The sequence below is a fragment of the Cloeon dipterum genome, chromosome X (genome assembly GCF_949628265.1).
Source record: "Cloeon dipterum chromosome X, ieCloDipt1.1, whole genome shotgun sequence".
Lineage (NCBI taxonomy): Eukaryota > Metazoa > Arthropoda > Insecta > Ephemeroptera > Baetidae > Cloeon > Cloeon dipterum.
Window position 1 is genome coordinate 21,637,079 of NC_088790.1, and position 11,120 is coordinate 21,648,198.

Here is an 11,120-nt window from a genome sequence, read left to right on the forward strand (position 1 = left end):
GTGAGCACTAAATTATCAACTCCCAGAAATGATCTTTTATATGATTTAAACTAAACACATTTTACTCCTGACAGCAACGAGGAGATTTCAAAGGAGGCATACGCAACCCTCGTCTGGAGGAAAAATGAGGGTTCCCCTCGCGCGTAATAGAAAAACGCAGCGTGAGTCTCAAACCTCGAGGAAAAGGAAAGCATTGATGTTTGCCTTATTCTTCTCGATCGTGTTCTACAAATGTACGAATGTCTCTTCTCCACATTGCCAGTGTGAAGGAGACAAAAAGCGTCATCTTCACGAAGATGACGCCGGCGAATTCACTCTCCCTCCATATAGCCGTAATCAAACAGGTGGTTTCGTTTCATTTGTATCACGAGTGCGATGCGGGCTGATGGCCGCCGCCGCCGCTGCGGTGTTGCGTGTGGACCGGGAATAAAATAAAGTGAAGACATTAAGACCCATTTTCTGACAAACAAATATCACTCCGCGTGGCCCGCGGCAGGCAGCGAGCGAGCGAGCAGAGCGCGATCGCCACGTCGGATGGAGCAGCAGCTAAACGGCATTTAATCATCAGGCAGTTATTTTCGCGGCGAGACGAGAGAAAATCATTGGTCGGATTGGGAGACTCACCCGCGAGGAATAGAACAGGAAAGAGATGATGCGGCATTTGTGGGTTACAAACACACGAATTCGTGGCTCACCTGAAACAGAGAGAGAATATGTTGGTTAAGGAATGATATTATTTTTTTGTTTTGAGAGGATTTTAGGGACAATTTAAGCGAATAGTAAATTCATTTTTAAAATTTGTGAAACAGGAATTTTTGAACAGAGATAATAACGGTAATTTAAACAAAAATGGTAGTGATTTCCGGATATTTGCAAATGTGCAGCACTTCAATTCTGGTAAGAAATTCACTTCTGTGACTTAATTCTTGAGGCAATTTTCCATTGATTATTTTTAGCAAAAATTAAGGCTCTTCCTGTAAGCACGAGTTTAAAATTTCTTACCGTGCGATTCTAAAAATTGATATCTAAAGACAAAAAGAACTCGTGCGCAATGTTTATCATTTTAATTTTCGTTTGAGCGTCGTGAGCAAGCGTTTCCGAGATATTGGCTAAGCGTCGAGACGCTCGTTAATTTTCACAGTGAAGTGAAATATTTTCCGTTTCGCCCATTACCGCACGTTCGATGCTGACTCTGGACTATGGATGCGATCAGCGTTTAGCTGGATTAGCGCCGCTTTGTCACTTTAAGGAGATCCACTCGAAAATCGTCAAATTAGTCAAATTAGACGGCAGCTCGTTTTTCTCCGCACGAGGCGAAGTGTGAAAACAAAAAATCCTGTTTTCGATGGCACATGCACAACAAACACGGGCTCAACGGGATTTTCCATAGTCGTAAATCTCGACTTGGTTGATTTTGAGTTCTCTGGACGCGGAGGAACGAACAGACGGAGAGAGAGAAACTATATAAATAAGAGATGGCCGCTGCCGCCGGGCGAGAAAGAAGAAAATTGTCCGTGGATAAATAAACAAAAGGCCGAGATGGGACCACACACTAGACATTTTTCCATTCGCTCTGCTGCCGCCCGTCGCATTGCGTTTTTGCATCATTAATTACGAGACAAAAAGTTAATTTCCATTTCGGCCTTGGCGGCCAGTCTCGAGAAACAATGGGATTGAAAATGCGTCAATTAGCGCAGCAGCGCCGAAATTCCAGGAAGGACCGTGCACCCTGCCCTGCGTGCATCACTCGCTTTTCTCAGAGGCCCCCGGCAAGGTATGCGAGCACAGCATCAGGGGATGCTGCTTTTATCTGCAATTGTAGCAACAGTGATCCAGGTAAGGATCTTGAGGAATTCGTATCGAAGCCATCAATCCCGGTTTATGTATTGGTAAATGATAAATTCCGAAAAAGAGGCTAACAGAGTTGCAAAATTCCTTGGCTGCGCATCATCAAATTGGATGCGTATCTCGCCATCTCAAACTACCTGCTTTTGCATTTTTCGCTCGATTTATTGTTCCATTCTTCGCATGATATCCTTATTAATTTGACTGATTGCTGCCTCTGCTCTGGGAAAAGATGTCCAAGAGGCAAAATTTTAAACCCTGGCGAAGAATTCGGAACAATCGAAGAATTAGGACCCCTTTGAAATGCTTGGAAGGCATGTTACGCAAGAACCTAGCAGCAAACTCAATTACGGCGCGTCTTAGGAGCGTGAAAATGACCAGCTTTCGGTCAGCGTGCAGAATAGACAGAACGTGCTAAATGGAAGATTCGGGCAGAAAGTCGTAAAGCATCGGCGCAGATAAATCAAACAGCACGATTCGCCAGTGCCTGTCTATGGTACACACACGCGCTCGGATCACATAAATAATTTCGCCAGTGCTGTTTCCCGTTATTTATTTTCCTGCGCCAATTTCCAACTTCTCTGCGGCCCCATCGCGCGCGCATCATCAAACACAATAATATGTAATGATCGCTGTGTTTGCAGCACAACAACAAGAGATGGAGAAATAAGCGAGTCGGGGAGTCACGTCTGTCGGTCGCGACGAGCCGAGAGGTTATCTGCGCGTGGCCTAGGTCGGCCATGCCTGGGAATAAATATAAAAGGATGCGAAAAATGCACTTGATAGATGTATCGGCACCGATAAAAACAACGAACGGGCCAAAATTGTTATTAAAGATATTCGTTAGGGAGGAAACATCTCTGTTCGTTCTTTCTCTCTCTCTCGCTCATGACGAGATGATTTAATGGAGGCAGTAATGAGATGTTTGTGATATAACTGTATCATATTGGGAGAAAATCAAGCCAGCAGGCCCGGCGGAGGAAGCAAGATGCGATGAAGCCAACAAAAGTCTGCGCTTATCGCACACGACCAATCAAAATGGCCTAATTATCTTTTCATTATTTTACTTCACGACCGCCGCGTGGATCAATAAAAACGGTTTTTGTTTTGAAACTCAAAATCGATGACCCGAAAAGTCTTTGAACCAAACTGTGATGAAGATTTATAGAATACGGTGAACAACAACATGAAATAAACCATATTACACAATTGATCGAGTATTCCTATTTAGCAACTTGATGTAATGCAATAATACTATTTTTAGTATTTTTACAACACAATTGGCATTGGCAGTTGACGGAAATATCTAGATCAAAACGCACGTCTTTACACATAAAAGGAAAAGATTAAGATTAGTGATAAAATGATTGAACATTTGACAAGAAATAAAAATACAGCCAGGAGGATTTATTTTTGGCTTAAAATGAGAAAAATTCCATCGCTGCAGATGGGGGAGTGATAATAGAAATTGTACCGACGGAAGTGGTGTGGGTTATTCCATTGCACAAATACAATAATAAACGTGACAGGGTCGCATTGTGTGTGTCTGTTTGTTAAGGCCTTTTCCATTCCGTTTTCGGTGAAGCCGCATTGAAGTTTCAAAGAATTCTTGGGGAATTTCAGACCAAAGGGTATGCTGTCAATCTGTCAATTATCTTATTTGGGGCGACAGTCTTCATTTATGTGAGAGAACTAATAGATTCCTCAAAACCAGAGAGGCTGCCTACTTCCAGGTCTTTTCATTAAATTGAAAAAACTTCAAAATAATATAATTAAAACTAATAAGCATGTTCTTCCTTGACGCCAACGGAAAGTGTTTTGAATTGTGTGACATCATCATATGATGGAATTTAATGATGCTCTCAAGGATAAATTCAATTTAGACTGGCCCAATTTCTCTCCAAAGTTCGGAGACGCACTGCACGTTTGCTTCGCATGTAATCAATGCATCGCTTTGATTGACTCGTCTGTCGAATAAGAAGCGACTGAAATCGATTTGCCCGCGCAAGAGAGTGGCAGCGGCGGATCCTTGACTTGCATTTTTACGTTTCGCAACAGATGATGTGCTGGCTGGTGCTGAGCCGACGAGATTGTCGGCTGCCTTTGCCCGTGAATGCTGCTTATTTTATTCGATTTGCGTGCTCCTGGAAACACAATTTCATGCACAGAAGCCCCGGCGATCATAACAAAACAACCCAAGGCTACCCATCAATTTCGTTTTCTCCTTCACGGCCAGCGCAGCGAACGAGAGTAAAATAATAAAAAAAAAAAATATGAAATATAATTAGGAGGAAAAAAGAATACGTTCGTGAGAGATGCGTTTGGGGAAACTTAATATATTCCACGTGAGGGATTAATTATGAGGACGGCAGATGCATTTTTTTCCTCTGCAACAGATGAGCAGTGAATGAAATATAAAAATTGTGCATGCACCGTCTGCCGCATGAAACACAATAAAAATATAAAACCGTTCGTGATGCACAAATAAACAATATTCAAGTGTGTTGCAACATATTGCAGCACCTTTTTTTAATTTAATCCAACCGACTCATTTAAAAAAAAACTCCGTTGGCTTAAGCGCAGAGTAATTATGTTTAACTGTGGGAAACGTTTTTCAAACTTTAATTTCGCAACCTTTAAAACAAGCCATTTGGCGACTGACCACGCTCGCTGGCTCGCTCGCGTGAAAAGAAAACTATACAATCTCGAGAGCGAATCGCAAGCACACACATACTCACAGCGGGCGCAGAATAAATAAATTCCGCCTTATCAGCGTCTTATTCAATTGCACGCGTGTGAATTTTCACAATAGGGATGATTCAGAGGCATCAGATCTGTATCTTCCGCCGGGCGGCAGCGCGTTCCTATAAATTTTACTGCGTATTTATGCACCCTCGGTATACATAGGGAGAGCGACGCGCCCGTAATTATCTATGCTGATGCTTTATCCCCGATGCACCCCCGTGATCGGTCTGAATGGCACGCCAAATGAATCTCTGTCACAAAAACACGAGATAACTGCGATTTTGTGCGTTGACTTTTGCGACCCTGCCGTCGACAAATGAGCCGGAATAAGCTCTCAGGATTATTTCTGTGTCGTACGGAATTAACAGAGGATTGGAAAATGGAACGTAAATGTCCTCTACAGCGATGTGCTCATCAATCAGGGTTCAAAAGCTATGAATGAAGACTAATTAATCAGAGAAAATTACGTGTATTCTTGCCTCTGAAACTAGAATTACGACTGGACTGCTTTTTGTGCCCAAACACGTGATCTTAGTCGGTGTTCTAATTCAGAGAGAAGACTTTGGCTTAATAAAATACATATTGTTTTAGACCGGATTAAAAACAAGAAATGCCAATATACAATATATACTTTTCTTAAAAGGATTAAAATTGTTATTTGTTCAGGGCGTAAAAACATTTTTCTCTGTTCAGCCTGTGACTTTTAATCCTCACTTTGAAGATCTATAGTTAATATTTTTGGTTAAACGAAAATGTTTCTAAGTCAGCATTTTTAAATCAGAGTCCCACAATTTTTGAAGAAGTGTTTGATATTAAATTAGTTCAGTTTGGGAGTGGATCATACGTCTAAGATTTTTTACTCAAAATTAACCTCAGCACATTTTATTCAACGGAACAGAAAACCGTAAGGAACGAAAACAAAGTCCAGCAGTCTCAACCACATAAACAAGTAATGCAATTCAAAACCAAAGCCACCTGTGACGCAATTCTACGAATATATAGCGAAACGACGTGCATGTCTGATGCCGCGGCTTTTCTCGCATACATTTTTTGACAAGTGAAGTCTATTTCAATACACGTCGTAGTCTCCTCTATTGGATCAGATTTCCAAACAGTACGACGAGTAATTAAAGCTGCGAGGAGAAGAAGCCCCTCTGGAAAGACGGCTGTAATTGGATTTGCAATGATTCCTCGCGATCACGAGCCACTTTCTTTCACTCGCCGCAGATGAGATTCTTTTCAGCTTTTGTTATTGCGGAGAAAAGTATGCATGTGTGTACATATTGCTGTAATTAAATCGCGACTTTTAGAGCGGAGATTGAAGACCCACACGCATATTATATTCAAATCGGCTGGCGAGAGCGTGAAATTAAAATTTTTGCGCAATACGCGGCAGCTGATCCGATTAAGTTTTGTCATTCGGTATGCAGGATTGTGCAAAACGTGAGAAAACAAGACATATGCTAGTTGGGAGCGAGAGAGAAACACAGGGCGCGATCCGATTCTCACACACACACCTTATATGCCAGAGAGAGACATTCAATCCTCTGAGTGAGAGAGAGCACTGCTCCATGAATGTATAAAATAATTACAGTGGAGATGCGATTACGCTGACTGCTTATATGAAGTTGAGCGTGCTGGTTATTGGTATAAAATATACATTCAGGCTCGATTTGTTGGAATTAGCATAAGCGAATAAGTCGTGCATCAACTAGCACTTTCTAAAGAGCTTTTGCGCCGAGATAACGCCGAATGTGTCCGTGCTGCATGCATTTCACACTTTTTAACCTCCATCGGAATTAATTATTAACTGGAAAATGCATTCTTCCTGCTTCGCAACGAGAAATAATCACGAATCTGGCAGATTTTCGAAAAAATGCTTTTCAATGAATATTCATTTGAAACGCGTTTCTCCCGAAATGCGTACATCGCGGCGCTTGGGCAATCGCGTTTAATTTATTCCTCCTTCGCTCTTCGTGCGGCCGCTTACGAATCTATATAATTTTCAGCAGTCATCTCCAAATTGCGGCGCGCATCAGGGCAAATTTCTCTCCGTCGCGCACCGATATTTACATAAATGGACGGGACGCTCTCGCAGGTTGAAGAGGATTTGTGTTTGGAAACACTTTGCGGTGATGAGATGAGGTAATCTGCAGGGCATGTGGTTCCGAAGAGCAGCTTTCACCTTAACAAATCATATGTGTTTTTAATTCAGTCGAGAGCTCGTAAAGCTAGCTCAGATGCATCATCATTTTTCGTAATGGCCTTCAAGCAAATAATAATAATACATTTTTCGCCTACAACGCACAACAATTGATGCAATTAAGATTTCGAAAGCCGCTGCGAGCTTTAATTATTAACCCTCACAAAATGTGAACTGAAATATCATTTTTCAACTATAAACATGAAATAATCCATTTGGAGGAGTTAATTAAAAAAATAGATTATATCACATATTGTCTTCTTCCAGACGCGGAAATTAATTACTGGTTAAAGAGTGAACTAAATGATGGAGAAAAAATATCACACGTTCCCATAATGTACTGCGGCTGTTTCAGGTCTCATCTGCAATCTGCAGTGTTTTACCCTCAAAACAAATTCAGCAAACGGAATGCATCGGTTGCTGAAAACGTCTCACTAGTCACTACACTCGTTTTGTGTTTCTGAGCGCACAAAATGTAAAGATAAACGAGTGACGAAACCTTGCCAAACCCGACACTCGTTACTCCCTGCGGTAACGAGAAGACAAACAATTGGGTCCTTTTATTTTGAGCAATTTCAAAGAGTGCAATTATTCTCTTCATGCCATGAAAAAAAATCTTGAAAGTATTGTGCCTTCCAAATATTTTTTAAGTCCAAAGTTGAAAACTGGCTACAATTTGTGCCCTCAACGAGCGGTCTGAACACCAGTTCAAGCTAACGGTACCACACGTTTTCGCGGTCAAGGAATTCGAAATTTCAATTAGAACAAAGATGAAGCACCGACGCAGTCGTAAAAATACTTTTCCGATGATATCAAACAAGTGCACGATCAGAATCACGGCGGCTGCAACTTGTACTATTCGCGCATGCAGGGTTTAACAACCTTTTGTGCGTAGAATTCCCGCCGACAGACATTTTTCGAGGTCTAATAATAATAATAGCAGTTCCGAGAGAGGCGATCGCCATCCATAAAGTTCTGCTGGCGTATGATTTTTTGTCTGAGTACACACAGCAGAGCAGCTAATAATAATTTATAAGATGGTCGACGCTGGCTCGGCGGCGGATAATGAGATGAAAATTTCCAACGGGCTGCAGCTTTTCTTCCTTTTACGAGCCAAATCGCTCTCAGCCATTTCGAATCGCCGGTGCGCAGCATTCAAATTAGCCAGGGAAAAACATCTCGCCGTGTATGGAGATAAAAACAAGGAGAGTAGTAATGAAGATGAATTTGAAATGTAAACGCACTCGAACTTCTTTTCAGCCCGGCTCGCCGAAGCGCGTTAATTCGATTTTAATTTCGCGTATTATGCGGCAATAGTTGGGAATTTGCACAAATTAGCATTTTCGGACTGGAATTCGGTTCGGAGCGTTCCAGGTGCGTGCTTTATTGGACCGGGCGGCCCCGCAGCTTCTTTGGTGTGCGTTGCTCTAAACCTGTCCCGCGGGAAACCTGTTGAGGTTTCTTTTTATTCCGACCATGCGTCTCGTTTCCTTTGTGAGCAGCATTTTTTCCAGAGAGGAAAGGAAAAGTGACGTCTATAGGAAAGACAAAAGCAAGCATTGAGGTCCTTGAAATATAGAGGCACCCTTTGTCTGCTCGCTAGGTGCCGCAAGGGGTGTAATCAAACAAGATTCCTCCTGCGGAGCCCATATTTCATAAAAGGACATTAATTTGGTGTATCGTCGTAAAAGCAGCTTTTTGCTTTCGCTTGAACCTTGTCAATAGGTGGGCTTATTTTTTTGTCCGCCCTCAACAACGCAGCAATCCAGCAGAGGCTGGCAGAATTTTAAGAGAGTACAAAGAGAAAGTGAGTTTGGTACACAAGCATGTGGGGCAACAATGGCAAAGGTCAAACGCGGCGCGACCCCCGCCTCGAAAGTTGTTGCTTTTTAATAAGCCGGCAAAGCAAATTCCGCGCGCCGACAACACCTCTCAACCCAATTTCCAGCAAATTCAATTAAGAGACACTTCTTGCCGTCATGGCGTAATCTTCCCCATTCGCTAAGCAGGCAGGCGACGCGCGTTAATTTGCATGCGAAATCTTCCATTTAGGCGTTTCCCTCTAGCACACATATCGACACTAAATTTCTTTATTTCGGCTGAATTTCAATGAGCTGTTGCGCAATTCGACCTGGATTTTGCATAACAAATGTGATTGGAAAAGTCTGGTGTAAAGGTTAAATTCACAAAATTATGCAGCCGCACACCCATAAATCACTTTCGCCTGATAACATGCTCTAGGGGGTACCTGGGAAAGGTCGCGTTCGTTTGTTTGCTCGTGATCGTTATTTCTGACGTTGAAACCAACTGCATAAATATTGCCGTGAACTTAAAATCAGAACAAAAAATAGTACTACAACAGATACACCAAAATACTATGCTACACGCACAGGATTTTCCAGTAAAATTGTCTTTTGTATGCTATGGAGTCTATTGAAATTCTATTGAAATAGACAGTGAGATTAACACAACACATGAGATTATAACATAAACGTGTCCGGAATAGTGTGTACCAATTTAAAATGGAACGAAATCCCAGATTATAAGGAAGGGAAAAATCGCCTGTCAATCCCCCATGGTTCTTTCATCTTTTAGAGGGAAAAAGCGTAAACAAGTATAAACTTGGCCCATCCAGGAAGCAACAACACAACAACAACAAAATTGGTCAGTAAGGGAAACGAAAGATGTATTCCAAACTAAGGCAAAATGACAAATTCCTGTGAGTCAGCGGAGTGAGTGCATATAGTGCGTCGCGTGTGGTCTGCGTGCTTTAATTTCGGAACTGGCGCACAAAAGAATGTTTAACACGGGTCGCATCCATCAAAGCCGGATTATGATGTATACATTTTTGGCCGGCACATAATTTTTTATTCCGCGAGACGCCGCCACCAAATTGGAGCTAATTTATGTGATCAAAATGCAAATCAGCAACACGGCGCGCGGAACATAAAAACGGACGGTTTGCCGCAAAAATTAATCTCTTGTAACTTTTATCGCGGCGGACATTGAAATTAAAAGGTCGTAAATCGCCTACTTAAAAGTCCCGAAACACGAGAGTAGATAGTGCTCTGTCAGTCCTCGCGCGCTCGCGTGTGTTATTCCCTCTTTTTGGGCGTGTTGGTGAAATTCGGCAAAATTTATGCCACCTACAATAAAAATACGCTTCTTTCGCGGCGTCAAAGTATAAAACATATTCCGAGAGAAGTGTATCAAAAAGTACTCTCAATAAAACCGGCGCCCACGCCGCGCATTTCGGCATTATTTGCATACGGCCCATTTGCGCCGACAAAGCAGCGAAGGGAATGGCGGTTTTTTTTGCGATAGCCGGCTTGTTGATAAGTATAAAATTAGATTAATAAAGAACCGCAGCGTACGTAATAACTCTTTGCTGATTTCACGCTTTCGTTTTCATGGGGCAGAATTCGTCATGTCCTTGTTGTTGTGTTTATTCACCGGCTATGCAGCCCAGCAAGCGAGGGAGGTCTTATTTTTATTTATTTACTCAAAACGCATTCCTCAGAGCTTAACCACAACCAAGCTTTTGAAGGGGGCCTTACAAATCAGGTCGGGTTTAGTTTATTTTCTACAATGGCATGGTCTGACCCTTCCGAGCGATTGCTTTGAGCTTAAGAGGCAGCACAGCGCGTTCCTCGTTATTTTTCCTGCTGCGCTGGCTCCCTGCACCAGAATGATAATTATTGTCGAATAAAAGAGCCGTCTCAATTAAAACCACTTTTTAATGGAAACGCACGGCTGTTTTCCGATCACGTCGGCGGTCCGATTCCGGAGCAAGGCGAGCACGAAATCCCGAACCATATTCGGTGGAGGCAAAAAGCACAAAAGCAGGTTCGAAACTCACCTTTTCCTTTGGCTCAAACTGGACTCCTGGCGGACGGAGAAAAAAGATGCACTACTCCAAGTAAAGTCACTTAAATTCAACACTGATTTCCCGGGTGGGTCGCGCGGAAAGCACTGTCGGCGTGTCGGCGGGCTTGCTTGCGTTGTTTGCAGCGGCAGAGCGCCTTCGAACGGTCCTCTATCCTCGAGCGAGCCGCACACAGTGACAAGCGTAGCGCCGATCTGCCGAGCGTGGAGTAGCGGCCGCTACGCCAGCGCCACCAACCTTGCCGTGGTAACTTGAGAAGTTGGAAGGTACCTGCGGAGAGCGTATTATGCTCAATTTATGCAGAAACAGTGGGCAAAATGCCGAGATGCAGGGGGTCGGAATGATAAAGGAGCTGAATATGCAAAACAGCAGACTATTTGGGATCGGCTTTAAATGCTGAGATGGTTTTGTACCCATCGAGCACTGCAGATTTTTAAATTA

General features: G+C 42.8%; 1 protein-coding gene across 3 annotated transcripts in view; it reads right to left on the bottom strand.

Annotated features, from left to right (window-relative positions):
• Positions 1-10,862, bottom strand: part of LOC135946044 (uncharacterized) — a 45,939-nt gene extending 35,077 nt beyond the window's left edge. For 2 of the 3 annotated variants that reach the window (XM_065494071.1, XM_065494069.1), the window contains exon 1: positions 10,653-10,862. The gene's annotated coding sequence lies outside the window, so the exon portion shown is untranslated. Of the gene's footprint in view, positions 1-624; positions 696-10,652 lie in introns of all 3 variants that reach the window. The other variant, XM_065494070.1, reaches the window with a different exon arrangement.
• Between the last annotated feature and the right edge of the window lie 258 nt (positions 10,863-11,120).